The sequence below is a fragment of the Ischnura elegans genome, assembly GCF_921293095.1.
Source record: "Ischnura elegans chromosome 13 unlocalized genomic scaffold, ioIscEleg1.1 SUPER_13_unloc_4, whole genome shotgun sequence".
NCBI lineage: Eukaryota > Metazoa > Arthropoda > Insecta > Odonata > Coenagrionidae > Ischnura > Ischnura elegans.
The window spans coordinates 3186789-3211365 of record NW_025791660.1 but is presented as its reverse complement, the minus strand read 5'-3'; the positions used below and the strand labels follow the sequence as shown (position 1 = coordinate 3211365).

The window sequence follows — 24577 nt, the reverse complement described above, 5'->3', positions numbered from 1 at the left end:
ATCACCATACACAAGAATAAATCATCCAAGTCATTGCACAAACAAAGGCAGCTCCCTCCTTAAATTCTTTGGGTTTAAATTAAAAAGGTCAATGTTACTACATTTGTAGTTAATGCTCCGCATAGTTCTGGTTAAGGGTGAGTGGAAGGCGTAATTTCTATTAGAATGAGGGAGTGAAAACATGAATGTTTGCCTAGTGTTTAAAATGGGGACATGGAAAGGGATCATTTCTACCAGATGAACAGAGTCAATGTCTCCATGCAGTAGACGGTGAAGGAATGTTATGTCCAGGTGTAATCGACGGGTTGCCAAAGGTAACAGATTAAGAAGGGATAGTGTTAAGTCATAAATAATAGGGAGGATGTTAAATCTGTAGGATACTAATCTAATGAATCTGCGTTGCACACTCTCAATAGCTTTGATGTGAATGTTATAGAACGGGGACCATACAATAGAGGCATACTCAAGAATAGGGCGGATTAAAGTGCAATAGAGGATCTTATAAGTATGGATATTATCAAAATCTCTTGAAATTCTGAATATGAAACCCATTGTTTTAGTAGCTTTTATGACTATGGATTGGATATGATACTGAAATGTCAGGGATGAATCAAATGTAACACCTAAGTCACATATTCTACTAACTCTAGAGATAGTAGCATTATTTAAGCTATAGTCGTACATAATTGGAGACTTAATTTTATGAAAGGTTATTACATTACATTTTAATGCGTTACATGCTTAAGGAAACAATGACATCAACAACCTAATTTAAATATGATTTTACGAATTAATAAAATTCTTAACTGTATACCTTGAAATGTCTGTGGTAATACTTTCTGACAGTTACCTTGGTAGAAGTAATCCAGTACAATTAAGTAGTTGACATACATATAAGTATTGCAACACAGGTACAAGCAATTTAAGGTTAATAAGATTCTTTTGCATGAGCAGAAACAAAGGAGAGATAAATATTTATTTATCACAATCAATCGAAATTTTGTCAGCAACATTTACCAATGGTTGTTTCACATTTTTTTAGTGATTTGGGTAAAATAGTTCAAATTCTGAATACATTTTTTTCCTTCAACAGCTATTTCATTATGCTTTCCTATTCCTGAGGTGAGATTTGTGAAGTAAGATACTTTAACAGTGAAATACATAGGTGGACACCATGGGTTGTTGTATGCAGGCAGATCAGGACTGCATTCATGCCATTAAATCCAGCCTCTACTGTGCCTGGATTAGGATGAATGCCTCATGCTTTAGTACTTCTGGGTTAACATCCATACATCACTTCCAAGCCTTGTGTTGAGCCTCTGGAAGGCATGGCTCTCTTCAGAGTATCCATATGTTGTTTGGATAGACTGAGGGAGGAGATTTCCTGTTGTCCAAGTTCGCCTCTGCTCTGCATTTAACATATCTTAAGAAACCCATCTGGAACAGTCAAGTAAAGAATATCTACATGACAATAATTGTACATACAATATGGATAAACTTAAAAACTGCCTCATAAAATTATATGTATTGGAAATAATGATTAAGATAATAATACCTATTAGGCATTTTAGGAAATTTAATATTCTTATAATGTGCGTATACCACAGTTCTAACAAGTTAAGACCCTAGAGGCAATTCCACAGCTGGCGCTGATGAGGCTACATAACCACTAACCACTTCTAGGCATTGCCTAGAGATGTTACAGCATTTTGCAGCCTCTTATAAATGGAAGCAGTAGGAAGGGAAGAGGATGAACAAGAGACTGTTCAGGCCTATTGAGGGTTGAGATTATACCAGAGGTTACATAGGTCAAATTCCAATGCAAACACACCACTTCAGTATATACCATATATGTACTAACACAAGTACATCTGCGGAGCATTTCAGCAAACAAGAACTAACAACATATGACCAAAGCCCTGGTACACCAATACAGCTGCCAAAAAACTATAAACCAAAGTAAATCTATAAAGCACCGTGTAGTGCTGAAGGATATGCATCAAATTTACAGATAAAAATGGTGACTTGCAAAAAAAGACCACCTTAGAATAAGAAACCATTGCTGAGAGAATCATTGCATCTACAGGATGGTTGGTGGAATTACGGTAGCTGCAGGATGGAGAATAAAAAGTGCCAACATAGGGATTCAATTTTTATGTACTACCGTACTACTATGTATACATTATTGTTGAATTAAAACAGAAATATAAAAGAGACTATCCCCACTTAATTGAGAAACAATACTATGAATTATAAACCAGTCATGAACAAACAAATGCATAAAATTCAACAAAAATTTAATACACTTGATAAAAATTTTTAGTAGCTTACACAACACGTTAACATATTAGAGTTGAAAATAAGGAATATGAATTTACCACTTCAGGCTTTTGAACATGAGTGCATTATATTTAAAAATCCAATTTTAATGAACCCATGCCTGCTGATCCCTTCAGTTTCACCAACTGCCAAGATGCCAAAGCATGGATGCCCTAATGTCAACATAACTCAAGACCCCTTCTAAAAAGGCCCCATTCCCTTAAAAAATAATTTTCCCATTAACATTCATGATAATATAGAAACTGGAAATCAAAGATTGAAGGAGAATCTTCCACCCCTCCATGGGACAACGGAGCTCCACAGTCCTGTGTAAAAAATTGCTGGAATGGGTAGATAGGCCATACCAGTGTACTCCAACAAACCTCCTTTGAGAGCCCATACATTTATACATGGTGCAATATGCTTCTTATTACAGCATTCACTGGCAGAATGTCATGTAATGATATATTTGCTATGCTAAAATAAAAAAAAATACATTTGTCGCTGTTATGATTTTTATTTTTTTTATTACATGCATTAAGTACTAGTGATTCATAGTCCTGAACAAAACATTCACCACCAGCCATGCCTAACTGCCACGAATTTCAACTAATGCCAAAATCATATCAAATAACTCATACAAGGGATCAGGGTAAGTTGATATGATGGGAATAATTTGTACCATAGCATACTCCAAAGAACTTCCTTTTTGGAGCTCATGCATTAATATATCATGCAAGGTGCCTCTCATGAAGGCAAATGAATTGCCGCTATTTAACTAAAATAAATCTATTTTGCAATGATGATCAGTTTGCTAAATATCCGTTCCCACTATAGCACCTACACCAATAAACAAAAGATCACGTAACATTTGTGTTCCGTGCACACACATGACTTTAAATGCAAAAACAACCAAGCTTTTTAGTTAACAGAAGAATTAACTCATAACGGATGGGCCCGGCTGTGGAGATGACATGGTGAGTTGTCAAGATGGAAGTCAAACTCAGCAGTCGACAATTGATTATCAGCATACAATAAAATATAGTGAAACATCCATCAAGAAATTGAAAATAGCCTCTCAAGAAGATTGCAGGACAAACAGTTAAAGGTATCTTAGGCTTTGACAGGGAAAATGAAAGTGCATTAACAATTACTGGAGGGAAGCTCAGCTAATCAACACCCCTCTCCACGAACCCCAAAAGAACAGTATTACAATGCATTTATTCAACAATTAAAAACTTCTTCCTCTCACGCACCAGCTATTGAAATCGAGAGCGGCTTTATATGATACAATGGGTTTAATTGAACTGCTGTCAGAGGGCAAATTAAATTATAATTTAGCCAATTCTACAATATTTTCAACACCACTTACTCAGTAAAGCCTAAATGTTTTCACTGTCTTTGATAAGGAAACAGCTATGGTGACATTGACCAAAAACGAAACACTGTGGAGATGGAAAAGGTTTTTAAGAATCGTAATGTACAGTAATATCCATCACATCCAGAGTTTAAATAACCACATAAGGAAATGTAAATGCTTAATTGGTATAACGATGTGTTATGGAAGGACAATAAAATCATTAAAATGTAATATTTTAAAATTGCTATGAAAATAATAGTTATGGTGTACAGCTCGCTTAGTGATGCAATTTTTTGAAGCACCCTTACATGGCTGAATAAAGGAATATATTGTATTCCTGAATCAATGTATCGAAATGAAATTAGTCTAAATGCTTTTGATTCCAAATACAATGAACACATTGATGCCAAAATATTTCCTCTAGCTTCGAAGGAAATCAGCAGTTCATTTAATGGTAAAGAAGTTTCGAAAATATAGTGAACACTGCCTTTGCATGTGTTTATGGCACTTAATGTTGCAAAACCCTGTGTAATAAACATACATTGTTGAAAAACTGTTGATTCACTTCCCTCGACTACCAACAGCATATGTTACCACCTATTCCCTGATTACTCCACATTAACTATCGAGGTTACCAGGCAAATGCTTCCTGACCTTATCCAGGGAATTACCCCAACCGAAAAGAAACCCCCTTTCACATGCTTACTATGAAACTGTTAAAAACCATGTGTTTTTACTCCTCCGCAAAATATTTATGAGAAAGCGCATGCCTTCCTGGTTAAGGTGGAAAATGTCCGGCCCCCTGCAGTCTCTGCATCCCATCCAGCTATAAATTACGGAGGCTATGTATGTAAGAACATATGCCCAATAGGTGAAGATATAGCATATGTATAAATATATTAGTATGACATTCGTGAGCTTACAATTCAGAATACTCCTACCTCACCCTACAATCCCAAAGGTAAGGTGTGATGAAGTCAATCACCTGAAATCCACCAAAGGGATTTGAAATCACCAGAATGGGAAATCACCAGAATGGGAAATCACCAGAATGAATATCCTGTTAATGCATGAATACAATGGCAACTGTAACACAAATGAATAATTGACATTATTATGAATCAAGTGAGTGGAAAACATTGTCTTACTCTCCCTTTTTAGTGTCCATCAGTTGATGGTTACTAAATGACGCCGATGAATAATGTTTCCCCATTGAGCTGGAGTGGGGATCATGCTTAATAGAACCACCCTCAATGTCAAGCAATGAATCCTGAGAAGTATCCGATGGAAATTACTCATCAGCTGGTGAAATCTTACATCCCTCCCCAAGTCATTAGATCCTATTGATAATATAATTGGAGAATAAAAGCATCCAACATCCAGCAAAACTCTCCGCAATTCCATCGAGCTCTGGTCCGATACGCAAAGACCAATGGCAGCGGGACAACCTATGAGCAAAGGAAGCATTTAGTATAGAAAACAAGTTGCATTAAGGATTCGTTGAAAAGAGAAAAACTTCCCCTGCCTCTCTCAAGGTGGTACCCCAGAAGAGACACCAACCACACAAAATGGCTGTCTCCCACCATTATGTGCCCGTAAATCTCGCGTCTATCCATGGAGAATCAAAATCAATCACATGTGGAACACTAGCGATTGACTATGAAAAGGCAAGTGTGGCCACGATAGGCAGGGTGAAGATCAGCCAAACAACTCCTCCTTCGAACACCTCATAAAAATACACAGCAACAATGTACTTGGTTGAAAATCATGAGGACCTCTGTCTCTCACCTCCCGATTGGCATAATTAGCTACTCTCAAGTTCAAACAGGCAACCGGGAAAAATATTAGTGACCTCTGCATTATTTCCAATGCCACAAACACATTGATGACCATAATGCTCAATTTGAATACACCTATGGTGACAATGTAAAATGAACACAGTGAACATGCGTAAAATGTTTTAAAAATCAAATAATCCAATTATATGCCAATACTTCATATAGAGTGACAAATTGAGGAAATATTTAAATCAGAGGAAGGAAACATGGAATAGCAAAATGGCAATTTATTGAACACATTGCTTATTGTAAAATAGCAATAAAATCCATGAAAAACAGAACTTTTATAGTAAGTACATAAATAAGGTTAAGTAACATTGTTTGCGGCAAAGCATCTTTACATTGTTGAAAGTAAACAACAAAATTGAGTGACTAATTCAATATAATAAAAAGATATCGCTTTCAGTGTATTAAACCTTTTCTCTACTAAAGACGAAAATATATGTGTACACATTTCTTGACCCGGGAGACAAATGCTGCATATTTTCTTCGGAGGATTTCTTATGCAAATAAATGAACGCCAAATACATACGTTTCCTAGCTCTCCCCCTTTTACATAGGGGTTCCTGGAGAGGGCATAAGCCCTCAGATGTGAAGCCATGCCTAACGGTACTCTTTGCGCATTTAACCATCATGTCGTGCCCAGCTTCGTCAATTTGCCATAAGGCTGCATGTTAAGAAAATATTGAGTTTTTCTGAAACCAGTGGCTTCACCTTGCATTCTTTAGACAAATGAATCTTTTACACATATTAAATGCAAAAACAATGACTTTCCACCTGTGATTTATAGGAGATCTTAGGGTTGCCACTCTGCCTACATACTGAAGTTCACGTTTTTTTTACAGGTTTTCACGGTCTCAATGTCACCAAATTGACAGTCTGTTAAAAAGCCAACAATAAAACAATCACCAGCCGTACATCAACTAAAAATTAACATACGCAACATATACTGTGAATGTAAACGCAGCGATGAAAGTGATATCTGTTATGAAATCGCCTATTGTTTGCAAAATTGAGGAAGGCCCAACCCAACTGCGCTCTTGCCCAGACACTGAATACCAAAGCCTCTTTTAATATGCTAATACCCGTAGGACCTTCTTCCGTCTGGACACTGGAAGTTCTTTTTTAATTCCTGGCCAAGAGATTGTTTTTGGACCACGTTGTTATAACCACACAGTAACCAAATTTCCCTTACCCATTTCAAATTCAAAAGGGAATTGAACATGTAACTTATATTAACATAAGTATAAATTTTTTTAAGTCGTAAATAATATTTCTATTAAAAACAGTACCTAGTAATGCAAGAATTTGATGGTGGACTCATGGTCTAGTACGGTGCCTGGGGTAATAGCCCGGCACCCCATTGAGTTGAGTCCCAAATCAGAGGGAAGCAAACACAAGAGAAGTGCACTCCTCTCTGAATTACACCTCAATAGAGAGAGATTAAAAATATTCTAATGCTATGTGTAGAATGGAAAACATTTTTCATTGGCAGAAAGAGTTAAGTATGCCACCTTCAACATGGAGTTTGCCTTAATCATTTACTCACTGACCAGAGGATCTGGCTGAACTCCAGCATCAAGCAGCTGTGTTTCCGTGGCCTTTACCCTCCAATCATAACTATAGCTGGAAGGTGGAGCGTTACTCAAGACACTGGATTCTGAAAACACAGTAGTCCTCATAGATACTGTTTTACCTCAGCTTGTCCAGACAGACAGAACAGACGCATCTCTGGAAGCCATCTGACTGCACTACCTTCAAATCAAGAGGAGGGAAATTTTTCATACTAATAATATGTCCAATGAAATCATTTTTTCAAATTCTCCTCAGTCGAAATTGCGATCGTTGAACAACGATGCCGAGTCATGAAAGTCAATTGATAGTCAAAGTATGGTTGATAAGGGCAGAAGTAAAAAAAAACTTTAAGTTTAGGGCCCCACAGCGACAATATCTCTAGTTTTGTCTAACAATTACACCTCAACAATTACCATGATTCTAAATGCATTATAGAAATAAACAAGAAAACTACTTACTTCAATTTGAAATAAGTCACATATCACTCAAGAAGTTTTTCAAGGGTGCCCAAGACAGTGGAGCAATAAACATATCCCTCTTGTTAGTTTTTGACCTCCGATGAATATGTAGGGGTCAAATGTCACAGAATCTTTCACGGGAATATCAGGACAACTACCAAGAAAGACAAAAGATTTTAAAAGTTGTTCCAAGGTATGGTGCTGTCCACTTATCATAAGGTTACCCTACATAAATTACAAAGTAACACATTGAACTTATTTTGTGTCTCAAAAACTGTTTGATGCATTTTTCAAGTATTTTCATGCAGGCACCCTTACCTCAGCAACAATGTTACCCATTTGGAAAATTCTTCAGCTGCATGTCTCTTTGGCATTAGTTCGTCATTAGTCATGATGGAAAGAACCACTATGAAGACCCTTACTCCCGCAATCAGGGTGGATATAATCGACTTACATATGAAACGGAAAGTCAGTTATCAAAACGATTCGTAAAATTTTCTTTGAGCATGGTGTTTACCTTAGAAGCACAGTGGACCACTGGTTATACGACAAATTTAGGAAGGGAAATTCTTTCATCGTGGAACATGTTAAGAAGAGGAATTGTAAAGGGCGCCCAACAATCTTATCAAAGCACAGAAACGCAGTTGTGGCTTCAGTCTTTGCATTTCCATCAAGATCCATCCACCGACGTGCACTTTCATTGGACATTTCCATATCTGTGTTACAACACATTTAAAAAATTCTAAACTTGAAGCCTTATAAAGTGAGAATGGTGCAGGAACTTCGTGAAGGAGATCTTGAATATCGAAAGCATTTCCGCAACTGGATGATTAACAAGCTAAATGAAAACACTTTGTTCACATTTCAGGTTAGTATCTTATTCATTCTGTTGTTTTATGTTATTTTTCTTTGCTCTTTATGTTTTTTGATAATATTATATCAACTAGTATGATGCATCTAAATTTAAAATGAAAATCATCCACCGCTTTTATGTTTCAGCTTATGCTTTCGGACGAAGCAATATTTAAAAAAAATAGAACTGAGTCTTCAACCCACACGCGATATTGGGCGACAAGTAATCCAAAGGCACAGCGTGAGCGGTCGTCAAACTGAAACGGTGTAATGGTGTTCATGGCCATTTAAGCTGGCCATGTTTTTGGGACATACTTTTTCAAAAAGAACGTGAGGACAGACACCTATCAGGCTATGCTGAAGGAAAGCCTTTACCGGGATATGGAGTGGGTAAACTTCAGAAATGCTGAGGAAGTGTGGTTGCAGCAGGATGGAGCTCCTGCACACAGGTCTAAGGCAGTACTCAATTTGCTAAAAGAGAAGTTTGGCAATCAGCTGGTGTCCATGGGGACAGAAGTTGAGTGGCCACCAACAAGCCCCGACCTCACTCCGTGCGATTTCTTTTTATGGGGATTTTTAAAGCAGTTGGTGTGCAAGAAACATTTAATAATGTTGAAGAACAGAAAAGAGAGATAATAAGATGTGCAGAGTTTATTACCCTGCTCATGTTTGAAGACGTTTTTACTGGATCATTTGTCAAGTGAATTAAATTATGCCTGGCTCGGGAGGAAGAGCACATTGAATACTGGGTACTTCATATTTATTTTTACTATTATTTATAAATATGACATTGACTTTCACATTAATATAAACCTAAATTTTACTTTCATTTTAATGCACAGTTAAGTTTGAAATTGGCTCAACTCAACCCACCATCCCCTTCTTAATCACTAATTAAGTAACATTGAAATTAGAACGGCACCACCCTTTAGAACACATTTTAAGCCTTTAATTAAGCATGGTGTTTACCGCTCCATTGTCTTGGGGCATCCTTGAAAACATTCCGGTGAGCGGGTTAATTTCCAGGATATTTTAGTGCAAACCTCCGTGAATGTTGACCGCATTATGACCTCAGGAGGTTAACGACTTAACAAAATGGGCACTATGTGTACCACGCAACTCACTTGGTCACCCTTTGGTTGGCGACATTAGTTTCCTTGATATATCAAATCATGCCTTTATGACCTATGACTCCAAATATGACCTATGGAGGTCAAAAAATCAACAATACTCATAAATGAACTGCAAAACTGTCGTAAGCACCCTTAAAAACCCATGGTTCGACACGCTGGTTGTCACGATGGCCTGACGTTTACCTCTAAGACCCTTGGACCCCCATTGTGACCTCCTCAAGGCAAAAAATCAACAATATTGATAAATGAACTGCAAAAATGAGTTAAGCACCCTTTAAAACCCGTGGTTTGACACGTTGGCTGTCACGATGGCTCGATGTTTACCTCTATGACCTTTGACCTCAGTATTAGCCTTAGAGGTCAAATACTGGATAAGACGAGTATTTGGACAGTACCAATGACTCGGGCACCCTTTCAAACCCAGCTTAGAGAAGAACTGCTTTGATGTTAATTTACAGCACAAAGGATATTTTTTTTATCGCATAATCATTCATTTTCAGTACAATTTCAGTAGAGGGTACCCCTGTTCAGACTTTGCATGAAGAAAACTGATAATCATTACAACATATTCACTTCAAATGTGGCAGGCGAGATAACTGTAGAGGATGCCTTATGGCTTGTGGATCGACACCTTTGATTGTATGCTTTTTTTGGCCACCCTTATGTCCTTGACTGTGACCTGACTGGGTCAACAGTTGAATTTTCGTGAACAAAAGTGTTATTTTTTGTTTCCTCGTGTCCGAAAACCTAAGAATTGACATTCAGATCAATGAAATTCAGACTTTTTTCTGTCTCGATTTTTTTAACATTGAAACCCCTTGAGGCGAATTTCAAATTTTAGTTTGGGCCCACATTGTGAGGTCAAATGATCAAAATTCTAAAATTTTGCTTTCATTCAACAAAACTTATGACCTTTCCCCATAAGTATGCCAATTTTCACGAATATTGCTGGAGTGGAAGTTACTAAAATTAGAGGTCAAAAATGACACATGACCGTTGGGACAGTCTGTACAATAACATTAATCTAAGAAGCAAGATGTATGGATCAAAATACCTGCGAAAAATTTTGAGGGAGTTGGTAGTCATTTATAAGGAGAAGATCAGAAATAAAATTATCTCAAATAAGCTGAAAAGAAAGAAGTAGTAGATGTATCGTATTACTGCAGAATAAAGACATTGCTGGCCTCGGTGGCGGCGGGGTAAAGTCCTCGCCTGCCAAACCAAAGGTCTCGGGTTCGAGTCCCATCTGGGTAAGTTACCCCTATGGATGTTTGTGATTGTTTAATGTTATGGCCGATGTTAAGGCTGAACAGGGCTGTTTTGGTGGTGTGTGAAATAAATAAAACAAATTTTTTCTGTTGCTCGGGCAATAATTGGATGTGCGTAAGCAATATGATTTATACTTCCAAGGACTGTAAGAAAAATTCTAAGGATCAGTGACAAGGAAAATAAAGTGTAAAAATATCAATATGTGCTTATCTTCATTAGGAACCTACACTATGAAACTTTGATAAGTTACGGAAATATGAGTCAGCACGGGGCCAAAAAGGACTACCGTGCTAATGCCTCGATAAAATTATTCACTGTGCATATTGAAGATTCTGAGGAAGTAATTTTTGTAGGAAACAGATGAGGATTAGGCTATAAATTTTGGGGGGAACACCACCCCCAAATATAGTCTCAGGATAATCCAAGTATTATCAGGTACGTATTAGAAGTGTGAACAAAAATTTCTCAGATGGAACACCGTGTCACAATGATCATTGTTTCAGACATGTCAACACTATAATCGAGCATCATTTTTCTGGGCAATTGTGAGTCACCTCCGCCGTGAGGATGACGCTCTCCCTTCACATTAAAACAGCAAGTAAAAATTGATTTAAATCATAATAAGTACTTTCAGATGATTAAATGATAATCTCAAAGTTACATTTTTCCCTTCCATTACATTCCTTCACTATAAAATCTAATTCCATTAGTTCATCTTTATTGCATTGCATTTGGGCACTGCTTATAACCATAATTAAATTGTTTACTGTTTTATGGGATGACCCTTTGTAGACTCAATGATGCTATACTTAAAATACATTAATCAATTTTTTCAAATGAAATGTTGTCTAACCCATTTTTTAAATGTCCTATGTGGTGTCAGGAGCACCCTACTCGAGTAACCTCGATCGGGAATCTCGTGTGAGTAACGCCGGGTTATTAACGTTATAATGAGCTTAAACTAGACCAAACTGACTGTGATGACTCAATGAATATAGAACTCAAGACATTTGTTTCATTCAATTCAAACATCATATTTATGGGTTGTATTTGTAAAAATTAATCAATTCATGTATTCCGTCGAATGCTGAACATTTTTCACTGCTCTGTTGATCATTGTCAAGGTCCTTTCCTAGCATTTAATATCATTAATTAACAACTTTAATGCTCCATTAAGTTTTGATCTCTAATAAATATGCTTCTTTGTAAATTTTACACGTAATACTTTGATGCAGTCACTAGGCATTATACTTTGCCCGTCGTGGCAAGTGATTCATCAAATACACAATGAAGTTACTTTTTCAATCTATTGCTATAATCTGTCGAACCAACAAATGCAAACATTTTGCTAAATTTTTCATTCTCGTTGATATGAACTTGAAACTATTAAGGCCGGGCTAAATGGTCCATCAACACGAACAAGTTAATATCTGCTTGCGTGAATGATTTAACATTGTTTGAAAGTTACACAGGGCTTACAATGAAAAAAAATGAGAATCAATCACTCTGAAGTAATTTCCACACAAAAGTTTTATCAGTTCTGTGTCCAATTTATTACGAATATTTCTGAAATCATTGAATTTGATGACCTTTTTCAAGCACAGTGGGCATATAGTGGCAAGCACGCCATCTCCAACAGCAACCTACGAAAGGAATGATAACATATGCAAGAGATTTCAGACTTGTCGTGGAAAGTAATGAATAGAATATGAATAGAATAGAATAAAACAATAACTGAGGAAATCAATACAATGTAACCCCTGACTTAGACTTCTAAGCCGGCAAAATAATATAAGGCATCCTCTACAGTTATCTCGCCTGCCACATTTGAAGTGAATATGTTGTAACGATAATCATTTTTCTTCATGCAAAGTCTGAACAGGGGTACCCTCTACTGAAATTGTACTGAAAATGAATGATTATGCGATAAAAAAAATATCCTTTGTGCTGTAAATTAACGTCAAAGCAGTTCTTCTCTAAGCTGAACATTATTCTTAAAATTTCACTTTGAAAATTTTGCATTAATCTTGCGCTCAAAAGGACTCATTGCCATGTTGGCAGAGCATGACATCAGAGGCCAGTAAACAATAGATTTATGTGGTGCCAGTAGACTATTTGTCCCAGTTTTAGTAAAACCTATTCATCTCTCTATACAATTTATTTTTTAATATCTTAATTCCATCATCAGTCATGTGAAATATTTATCCTGAATAATTGACAGTTTTAAAAATGTATGCATACTGGAAGATGCAGCACAATATAGCACTTATTACTTTCACATCCTCCTCATCCATGGCGATTTCCACAGTATAAGCTTATTGTTCTCACTTAATGTTCTGGTGTCTCCTTAGCCCCAACAGTGAAAAGGCTCAAAGTTATTAACACTTGAACCTAACAACCTGCTGACACAGTATGTCTCTCTTCCAGACCTTAAGAATGCTAAGTAAATCAGCATATAATATGATCCGCTGTATTTCTCCAAAACGTTAACATCACATAGTCCAATATTGCGCCAAGTACACATTAAAAGCAATGAGTAAATGACAGTAGTTAAATGAGACACAAACCAAGCTTTAGATAATAAGTGAATGAGATTATTGATTTAATTTATGTTACATTTCAATTTCGCGGCTTCACAACTCTGCACAAAGAAATCTTCATTACTGGAGAAGAAGTAAGTTGCCATGAATTAATCTACCTTCAGAATGTTCCCAGGATGCGTCTTTACGAATTCGGAGTAAACCATTGCACAATACAAGCACCGTAAAAACTTTTGAACAATTCACATGTTTTCACGCACCCTTCACGTTATGAATCAATATCGTCATAGATGTTTGTTATCGTCGTTACTGTTTTGTTATTGCCACAGAGCGAGTCTGCGTTACGTTCATTTCTATGATGTACGCCAATGCAAAAACTTGAGAATAACTAAGTAAATGGGCGTAAAAAGTTCACATTAACATATGACCTAAAAAAAATCGAATTTCAACGAAAAGGACAGCAAATATTTTGCACAAACTCCGTGCTCATTGACGCCCTAGCTCATAACTGACCAGGCTAGCAAGAATTAGTTTAGATACCAGACTTCATTTGCGCATTGCACCACTAGAGGTTTACGTACGCAACAGGGTTATCATCGAAAAATGAGATATTTCCAACGATGAGTGATATATTATTGAGGTGCATTGCATTATTTTAAACATGGATATTTAACATGAACTTTTTTCATTCCACATTAATGAAATTTTTTACTCTTTTTCATATTTAAAGACCATAGATGAAATGTGACCAAGGGGAAGCCATGAAAGTATCTCTGGGACCCAGTGATTGCTACATGAACTATCACAAATTGCACCTTCAACAATTTCATTCACCACTAATTCTTAGACCTGCCCACAAAGACAGTCATTAAAATAAAACTGCAAAATATGGCTAAATATACTAGAAAGGAAGACTTTCCCGTTCAAGAAGTTCATTGCAATCTGTACACTAACAATTATTTTTTTCATGTACCCCAAATTAAATAAACAAAATTGATCTATAAAAAACCACATCCCATCAGTAAATAAACTTCAAAAATGGGCGCAAATATGATTCTAGAAATAACCTAAACTTTGAGTGTAACCAATTTAAAAACAAACAATTTTCCATGTACTCAAAATTAATTAAACAAAATTGATCAATAAAATAAAACACATACCATTCTCTAATCCATGAGTCCGATTACAAAAAAACTTGTGTACAAATAATAAGAGTTTCCATGAAAGAAGACAAAAAAATATATCATGAGAATCAAAAGTATCACCTCATATTTTTAACACCTGTTTACACCACACATTAACATATACAAGTTATTGATTGAATGCATGAACAACTTTAGCGGACCAGAATAGAATGTGTACATATGCGTTGACCATATCAGAACTGGTTCTATTTTCTATTCATGCATTCACACAAGTTGTGTGGTTACACGATGCATTTTTGTTTACATTCATGGGTTCATATAGATAGATAATAACCAGCATAGGTATATGCATGGAGTAAACACCTTTAATCAAGAACGGTAAGGCAACCATCTCTACTGATTTAATTATATGTATACCACATTTTTATTTTTGACAGCACCAATATTATGTACACAAAACATTATTAAACAAAAAATTATTCGAATGAAATTTTTATTGCGAGCACATAATTTTTTTTATAAGCATCTAACATACATAATTTTAGCAAATAATAAAGTTATCAAATCAATCAATTACGAAACAAATATAAAAATGCATTCGTATATAATATTGTCACATAGTTAAGAACAAGTACACTAAATAGCCAGGTATGTCACATCACTTTTCTCGACTTGTTTTAAAATATTCAAATCGATTTGTTGAAATGCCTCTTTGGATATTTTTTGCAGCTGATTTATTCTGTTGTAAAACCAAAGAGAAGGTAAGAAGCAAAAGAAATAAATCGAAAATACATTCCACAAAATTCTTCACGTTCATTGATATGTGTTTTGAGTTGGTCATTGGTAAATTCAAATTATTCAATTTTATGACTTTTTATGACTGCAAACACTTAGTTATAACACAAGGAAAAGCGACTTCGGCCGTCACAATTGAGGTACCAACTGCGAGTTAATTAATACCTCGTCAGGATTCGGAAACACTAAGCGGGAAATTGGACATTTTTCACTGCTCCGTCGATCATTGGCGAGGTCCTTTCATAACATTCAATATAGTTAACTAACAAATTTAATGCTACATTAAGTTTTGATCTCTAATAAGAAGTGCTTTTGAGTTAATTTTTCATGTAATAAATTGATGCAGTCACTAAGCATTAAGGCCTGTTTACACGATGAATTAATGTTAATGTACATTTTCGTGAATTATTTTTGTGGACCAGAACGACAAGTTCTATTTTCTGTGCATGCATTCGAACAAGTTGGGCGGTTACACGGTGTACTTTGGCGTTCATACATTTAGACATTAACCCGTACGTGTTAATGTAACATATAAACAAATACTTTGCCCATCATAGAAAGTGAGTCATCAAATACACGATTAATTACATTTTCAAGTTTTTGCTATAATCTGTTGAAACCACAAATACAAACATTTGTCAAAAAATTTATTCTAGCCCACATGAACTTTGAACTATTGCGGCTGGGGTACACGGTAAGTTAACACGAACAAGTTAATATCTGGTTACGTGAATGATTTCACATTATTTTAAAGTTACACGAGGCTTCCAATGAAATAAAATAAGATGCACTCACCCTGAGGTAATTCCTACACGAAAATTTTCTCAGTTCTCCGTCCGATTTATGACAAATATTTATGAAATCATTGAATTCGATGAGCTTTTTCAAGCACAGTGGGCTGGCAGGCAGGTCATCTCCAACAGCAACCTACGATATGAATGAAAACATACGTGCAAGATATTTCAGACTTGCTGTGGAAGACATGCCCATACAACGGAATAAAACAATAACTAAGGAGATCAATAAAATGTAAACCCTCACTTACTTGTAAGTCAAAAAAATCGCCTAAGGCATCCTTTCCAGTTATCTGGCTTCCTGCAATTGAAAAGAATACGTTGTAACAATAATCATTTATCTTCATGCAAAGTCTGCACGGAGTACCCTCAGAATTCCTTTCTGAAGACTCAGATAAATTCCCAGCGGTAATACTTATATTTTTACAGCAATAACTCAATCTATCTGTAAAACCAGTTCACTCCTCAAAAATCATCCCCACAGCACTCAGTGATTTACAAATTTCTAATACATTACGTTCATTTCCATGACTTACGATAACGCAAAAAACTTAAGAATAATCCAGGAGAATGGCTTATAAAGCTCACATTGACAAGGACCTCAAAAATAAATCGCTTTTCAACAGAAAAGACATCATATATTTTCCACGAACTCCATGCTCATTGGGTGCGGTCCGTTGAACGCTACCAATGCTTCGGAGCGCCACCAAGCGGTCCGTTATTCGCTACGGAGCGCTACAGGTTAGGCTGTGACGTCACGGCAAACGTCATACACCCGTTTCCCGCCTCGCTCCGGACCAGCTCCAGACGCTCCCCTGAAAACTTGGGTCAGCGGAGGAGCGAGTCAATTTTTGGCGGAAATTCGAAGGGAATGCACTGAGGCAATGGAGAGTTTACTCACATGGCAGATGTTGGACGCTGAATGTGGACGCTTTTCTCCTATAAAAGTGACTACGAAGTAATGGAGTAGACGCACTTAGTAAATAATGTAAATTTAATTGTGATTTAAATAAATATATAGCAAGAACTAATTATCCGCAAACATTCTCGTATCTCCCCCAAAATGAACTCAAATGTCTTTGGAAGCAGCCTTTACATACAAAAGGCAACAAAAAATTATTAAAAGGGGCATGTAATATAAAGAAAGGATTGTAAGAACATATATCGACAAATTAACTTATGCCATAAATTAAAATCTGAAGAAAAATAGGATATACATGAAATAGATTAATGTTTTTTAATAGTCGTTAACCATTATAAGTTAATATGTTTCAACTGGGAAAACGGTAGAGTACCTACTTTTTCCTTTACTAGGGTAATGAGTTTCATTGAGAAGGGTAGGCGAGGGTTGGTGTGAGAAATACGGTCCAAAGTTTCTTCCTTTACTTTGTGGAACCTCGATATTGAAAAATAAAATTCATTGTAATGATATTCAAACATATTTATTAATATTCAATGGCCATAATCACCTCAATTCGCAATTAAAACCACATCTTCGATTTCATAATCCCAGTTTGCCCACCCTCGTTCATTTCCGCCATCTTGACTTCGCTCCTGACCGGTCCGAAAAGAAATTCTCGTAGCGAACGTAGCGCCTATGGACCGGTGCTCCGGAGCACTTCCGTCAGTAGCGTCTGGTAGCGAAAGTAGCATTCATTGGACCGCACCCATTGACGCATTGCTATTAACTGACCATGATAGCAAGGATTAGCATACATACCGGATTTCATTTGCGTATTGAACCGCTAGAGAATTGCGTATGCAGCAGGCCTAAAATCGAAAAATGAAATATTTCCAACAATAAGTGATATATTTTGCTGATTTATTACATTATTTGAATAAAAAAATATTTTAAAACTTTTTTAATTCTACATTTAGGAATTTTGAACTCTTTCTTATATTTAAAGACTGTAGATGTAATCTGACCTGGCGGACGGCGAGGTTGGGCTTAAATTTTGTTTCCGGCCAGGTGATTGAATAACCTTTAACCAAACATTTTTACACTACAATTAATCGAAAATGTGATGAATTTTAAATGAAATGGTCCTTTACTTTTTGAAATGGAAAGAAAATACTCTTCAAACACGGATGTTTGGCCTGCTCTATAGGTGTGCTACTGGCGGATAACATGGCAACTAGAAAACATCGGTTCTATACAGAGGTTGATTGTATAGTCATATAATAACAAGTGATCGTTGTGGATTAAACTTGTCGTGGATGCTTGTACAAAGAATATACAATTGTTCATAAATTGTTGAAAATTTTCTCAATCCAAGCTATTGAGTCGTGATATATCTTTCCGTCGATTCATCAATTGTTGGATTTCGTGTTCCTTTCGTTTAGCATTCTAAAGTATTATATTTTCACTCATCATCTTAGTCAATGTAGTTTCCTTGTTGGAATTTGTGATCTTTGTCAATACTGAGTAGATGATTTCTTTGACGATAAACCTGATTTAAAAAGTGAATAAGATTTTGAATCGAAAACATGAGTCGTACCATCGGGATTTTCACGGAATCTTCAGATAGGAATCCAGAAATAGACCTTTGCAGACTTTGTAGGGAGAAGCATGATTGTTTTTACAGCATATTCACTTCGAATGTAGCGTACAATATAACTGTGAAGGATGCCCTACGTGATTTAGTTGGCTTACAAGTAAGTGGCACATTAAATGTTATCGATTTTATCTAAAATGGTGCTTACTTCATATCATGTTTTGATTCCAAACTCTATTGGTGTGTAACTTGTTTATTAAAATCTCAGATTACTGTGGGAGATGGCCTGCCCACTACCATGTGTCCACTGTGTTTGAAGAAACTTACGGAATTCAGTGTTTTCAAAAAGATTTGTTTAGAATCAGACGCAGTTCTTAGAAAAAGTTGCTTCAGGGTGAGTACTTATCGTAATTTCTTATTTGAAGACTGGTGTAGTATAAGTATTGCAGAGTTAAAGGTGAAACTCTTTGGTTTATGTAGACAAAAGTAGGAATCAAGAATGATATATTTTGCCAAACGTTTTACGGAAAAGTGTAACAAGTCCAATTTCCCGTAAATGGTTTTTCCCTATCCGTCAATCGTTGGCAAGGTCCTATTAATGTTGCTGTTGGTGTTACAATGGCGACGATTGAAGACATTTTGTCTTCTAGTGAAATTAAGTGTGTGCTAAACTACGATACCCAGGAAAGAATGGCATTCAAACTCACTATTTATCAACTCAAAAAGGCAATCCACCCTCTGTGCCCTACCACGCTACCTTTTTAAGTATTTGATCAGGTAAAAGGAGCATGTTAAAGTAAACAAAAAAATCTCTGACGATTTGCTGCTAAAGATTGAAGTGTCAGAGACCCAGAAATTGGTTTGTCTATGCGTTGTCAAATAAAGTCTAATGTGCACGCGAATGTATTATCTTTGTTTAGCTCGGAGCCTCTTCCTTACCTTTAATTATGATCTCATTAGGCTATGGTTATGTGTAACTAAAAATATCTTTGCGAAGTTTCTGAAATTGATTGTTTATTTTCAAGTCATCTTGTATGAGTAGATGGTGGTTACAATGAAGGCAAAATTGGCAAAGTATTAGAAATTATTTTAAGTGCGGAAAAATTAACTCAGAAAACATTTCCATCAAAAATGTAAAATTAGAAAGCAAATTAGGAATTTTGATGTGGTATATCTTTTCTGTATTTGTTAAGTTCATTTTTATTTAGTTTACTATTTTCCATTATTGGAATATACTTTTTATATTTGCATCAACTTTGATTATTTAAATCACAGCATATTTGGCTAGAACCATTTCTGTTAGTGCCCTTTAAAAATTATTTACATTTTTACTTATAAAAAGAGTTTTTTATGTAATCTTTTAGATAAACTATTTTGTTTCTAAAGTACATTATAAAATTTGAAGGTTTTCTACAAATTCTGTGGTTAGCAAGTTTAAATATGACCTTAGCATAAGTTCAAGGGTTACCTGTGTTAGGGGATACATTTTTTTAGGTACTGAGATGTTTATCCTTCAAAACAGTCTTCAAAATCTTTGCAAAGGATATGACATGCAGAAGCTTACTCAGGAATTACACCAGGGGCCTAAGTCTGTAACTTCGTTTTCTCCCGAGTTGGGAGACAAGAGACTCGTGAAGCTCCAGTTTCATCCAACTGAAGTCTGTAACGGTAACGGAGAAAACTTTCTCCCAGTAACGGAGACTCTGACTCTCCTGGAGAGTATCATTCTCCCGACTGAAGTCCGTAACGCGATTTGGAGACTCTGACGCGCCCTGGACGGGAGCTTGGGAGTCACCCGCCCGGGACCCGGCGATTCATTTTCTCCATAGGAGAATCGAGGAAAATACCAATGGCGGACCGTTGTGGGCGATCGTACTGCAGTTCTAATTGTATTCTAATATGGTTTTTTACGTATTTGTGACAAAATAGAACACGAAAATGCATTCTTCAAGTTATGTAGTGTAATTTGTGACAAGAATAGAAATTTTTGTATGGCTGCATTTGCAAGGAAACTACGTGCAGTGAACTTTCATTGTGCCTCTAGTATAAGTGAACAAAATTTGTGTCCTTAGTGTACCCCTTAGTGAATTGATTGCACATAGACGATGAAGTAAAGAGTGAAGTGTGTTGTGAATGTAACATCTTCGACGAAATTATTTCGCACGTATATAATTTAGGCTACGAATCAACTGTATACATTACGATGAAAGGTATCTAACTATGTATTGCGAAGGGGATATGTTTCATATTGGAACTAGTCTTACTTTAGGGATACATCGAACGCCTGTTAATTTTCATTCGTTTGTTCGCTTCTAAGTTCTGTTTGATTTTATTACGTATTGCATCTATTTCCAATTCCCGTTGTGAGATGTGAGGTTTTGGCAATGTTTACATTTCGTTGTGTTGTTGTTTGTTTTTGTTTTGGTCATGTTACGGTGAGAGTGATAGTGAAATTCGAAGTTTGTTGGTGTCACAATAACTGGTTTAGCAATTTGTTTCAACCTATTCATTTAATTGTCTTCGCAATGTTAATGTGAAATAACGTAATCTGATTCTAAGTCGTTAGTGATGAGTAGGAAGTGAGGTGTAAAGAATCCTTTCGAACTTCAAGGAGTGCAAATTCTTTTAGTGTGTGCAAAGTGATTGGAAAACCGATTATCATGTTTTATTAGTGTTACATAATAGTGTTTTATATTTATTGTGAGCCAAGATATTTATTGAAACAGTTGATTCCGAATATAATGATTATAAGTATTAAAAAGATAGAAATGTGTGCGTTGTAGTGCTGTATGTGATATGATGAGCAATAAATATGTACAAGTAAGGGTAATTTTGCTTTGTTTTCTCTATATATACCTCTAGTAAACCATTTTCCCCATGTTTTCGCTATTCTACGCTGTCAGTATTTGAAATTTTTAAAAGTAGCGAGGCAGGTTGTTGTGTTTCCTAAACTATAACATTTTGGGAGATTGTAACATATGCTACTAATTGCTGGCACGTAGGTATTTGCAAGAATAACTATGTACCATTCACACATTTATCTTAACGTTATTTTCTTTACGATTCTTTTCTGCATAGTAAAGTTTTTCAATTTTCTTTTTCCACTCCCACATTGTGTATTTCAGCTTTTTGAGGATAAATGCATGTAATACTGACGTTGATAGTTATGTTTTTCCATACTCATCATGCATTCACCAATGAAAGTAAGCATCCGAAGTGCAAAAAAATATGCCAGATATATCATCAATGAATACAGCGGCCGTTTGTATACAAGATTACCTCCATCTAAAACATAAAAATGCTTTGGTGTTACGCATTAGTCTCTCCTTTTTCAATGGTATAATATACTCTTTTGTGTGTACTAATGAAGAAATATATCTGCGATGGATTTAAATCGATTTATCCACTATCAATTATAATTTCGATGCATCAATTTCTTTTATTTGAAAGTTTAACTTTAATGATGAACGAGTAGCCCTTATTACAGGTGAGAATCGTTTGATTTCCCTCTCGTTTTTTTATTTGAAACAAAGCTTTTCTATTGGTTCTTCACGGTATCGCCGGCTTCGGATTCAATATTTTTCATACCTATCTGCTCTTCCTATCCGATACCGAGAATTAGAGTTTTCTCCGGTAGCGGCCAGGAACTGATGTTTTCTCCGCCGAGTTACGGACTACAGTCGGGAGGAAACTACGGGAGAGTACAGAGTCTCCGGAGAAAGGAGAATTCAAGTTACGGACTTAGGCCCCAGGCCAGATTCTCCTACTCCATCATGGCCGACATTTCTATTTTGACGAGTTGTCCAGGTGCCCTGTTGACGATGGACAACTCGTACATCAAAACTTCGGCTGATTGTAAGATAGAGTTGGAAAACCTGACCCAGAGGAATTCCCATGTAACCTTTGACGATTTTATATGCAGGGAAAACCTGTGATAATTCTTTTTATGGCATGCATGCCTGGCAAGGTTATTGCATTCTTAATTTTTTGGGGGCTATTGGCATAAATAAGGACTCTAAATTCATGCTAAGAGTAGATTAATTCTTACTATCTATTTTGAGGTTTATTCTTTTGAAACCTTTTTTTTATTTGTTTTGATAACATTTTGTATACTAATTGCGTGATATTTGGAATGCGATTCTGTTTTAATTTGTGAATCAATTTTGCGCAATGAGTTTGGAGTGTGTTGACAGAAATATTGTCTTAGTGCATAAGGAATAATAAATGTTTTTTGCTGATTTCTTTTAGAATACATTTGAGTTTATGCAGGTAACTGTGGTGATAAACTGTTTCATCTAACTGTAGGGTTAAAGATTTAGTTCGTGATGTGTATTTATTTTTTATTTTAATGGTTGATATGATTAATAATTTATGATTGTGGTTAATTAATAGGGCTCTATTATGGAAATGTAGCTATTAGAATATCTAATGGGTGTGGTGTAAAAGGAAGGATGTTGTCCATTACCAGCTGCAGTTTTTCGCCATCATTGTGGCAGAGCTTGAATACTGGTATGTGGTGAGGTTTTGCGTGAATGAAGCCATTTTTCAATGCATTCATATGAGTGCAACTGCTGATCTGTCAGACCATTTAATATTGAATGCAACAAATAATAATCAGATGATTCAATGTCTGAGGAATTTGTTGGGTGCATTCACCCTTTGCATTTGAGTGTTTTCAGTTAGGTTTTAATGGTTAATGCTCTAGGATTTGTAATGTTAGGTTGAGCATTTCATGCTGTGAAATTACTGTTGAATCATTGTGAACACAATTTCCTTGCTTGATACTAAATTCCCAATGCATGCAATCCCTTGGAAATGGCTTGGTGGGCAACTTCAAACACAAAGCAGTCTCTTCTCGAGTATGACATTGATCATCTTTGAGCAATGCCTCCAATTGATTTTCTCTGGAGGTTTTTGGCCTTTCTTCACATAGACAGTTGTCATCATTGAAATGTCTTTGAAGAAATGATACCAATCCTGTAACATTGTTGCTGATATAGCAGTATCTCGGTTAATTTTTAAAAACTCTATGGAGCTCTTCTCTCAACACTAAGTATCTAATGCCGTGATGTATTCATCGTGGTTGTTGAGCAGTTTGTTTAACTAATGTCTGAGCTGGAGTCATGATGATTCTGGTAGTTCACAATTGAGCAGCAATCAGTGCTATAGCCATCTATTGACAGGCAGTAGGAACTTTGTTTCGAGAATAATACATAATTGCGCTGTGATTGGTTTCGCATGTTTTAAGGTTAATAATAACAGGGTAATTTAAAAATCCATTTCATGAAATAGTTATGGAAGAGAAGATGATTTTGAGGTCTGTTTTCTTTCTCCATAAATATTACACCTTGTATTCTCTTCTAGAGTTTATATTTGAGTATTAACAGGAGGTATAAGAGCATAATAGGAACATTGAAAACAATCTCCACTTGTTTTTTATATGGCTCTACCCTTGAGAAAAGAATAAATAGTGATATTGGCCAGGTAACAGCTACTACTACAAAAATGATAATTGCAGAAGCAAATTGAGTGAAAGAATAAGAAACTTGATCAATTCATTTTCTTAACTGCAAAAAATTGAATCTTCAGTCTCTCTTTTGATTTCTCATGATTTGAAAAAAAAAACGGAAAAATGATACATCTGAATGATCTCCATTCTCTGTCGTGTATTATGCTGTGAAGGGGCAGCTTCCATGGTCCCTAAGATATGTAGAAAAGACACTGTGTGAACCTGGAATATCAGCGATCTTCCTGTTAATTTTTTTTAGTTTGTGCTGTAGCTTTTCAGTATTTGATTAACAGGCATGCAGAGACCAAGCTATTTTTATATGATAGCAGAGGCAATACGTGTAACATTTTTCTCCGTAATGCTTTGAGTACCCCATGTATGTGTTTTAAAGAGATAAAGGTTTATCCCTGTTACTTTTTCTGCAGAGTTTTGAAGGAGGAGGGACAGAAGATGAGGAGTCGGAGCCTTTTGTGGAGACTAAGGACTGCATTCAAG

The 24577-nt window shown here is 36.0% G+C and overlaps 3 long non-coding RNA genes across 3 annotated transcripts; 1 reads left to right on the top strand and 2 right to left on the bottom strand.

The window, feature by feature from the left end:
• Positions 1-950: 950 nt before the first annotated feature.
• Positions 951-7263, bottom strand: LOC124173068. The gene is made up of 2 exons (XR_006868378.1): positions 7071-7263; positions 951-1437 (listed from the first exon to the last, which is right to left on the bottom strand). It is a non-coding gene; the product is annotated as an uncharacterized LOC124173068 (long non-coding RNA).
• Positions 7264-16178: 8915 nt separating this feature from the next.
• LOC124173067 lies at positions 16179-16738 on the bottom strand. Its single transcript, XR_006868377.1, has 3 exons — positions 16615-16738; positions 16330-16379; positions 16179-16211 (listed from the first exon to the last, which is right to left on the bottom strand). It is a non-coding gene; the product is annotated as an uncharacterized LOC124173067 (long non-coding RNA).
• Positions 16739-18926: 2188 nt separating this feature from the next.
• On the top strand, positions 18927-24566 carry LOC124173066. The gene is made up of 2 exons (XR_006868376.1): positions 18927-18967; positions 24508-24566. It is a non-coding gene; the product is annotated as an uncharacterized LOC124173066 (long non-coding RNA).
• The last annotated feature ends 11 nt before the right edge of the window (positions 24567-24577 follow it).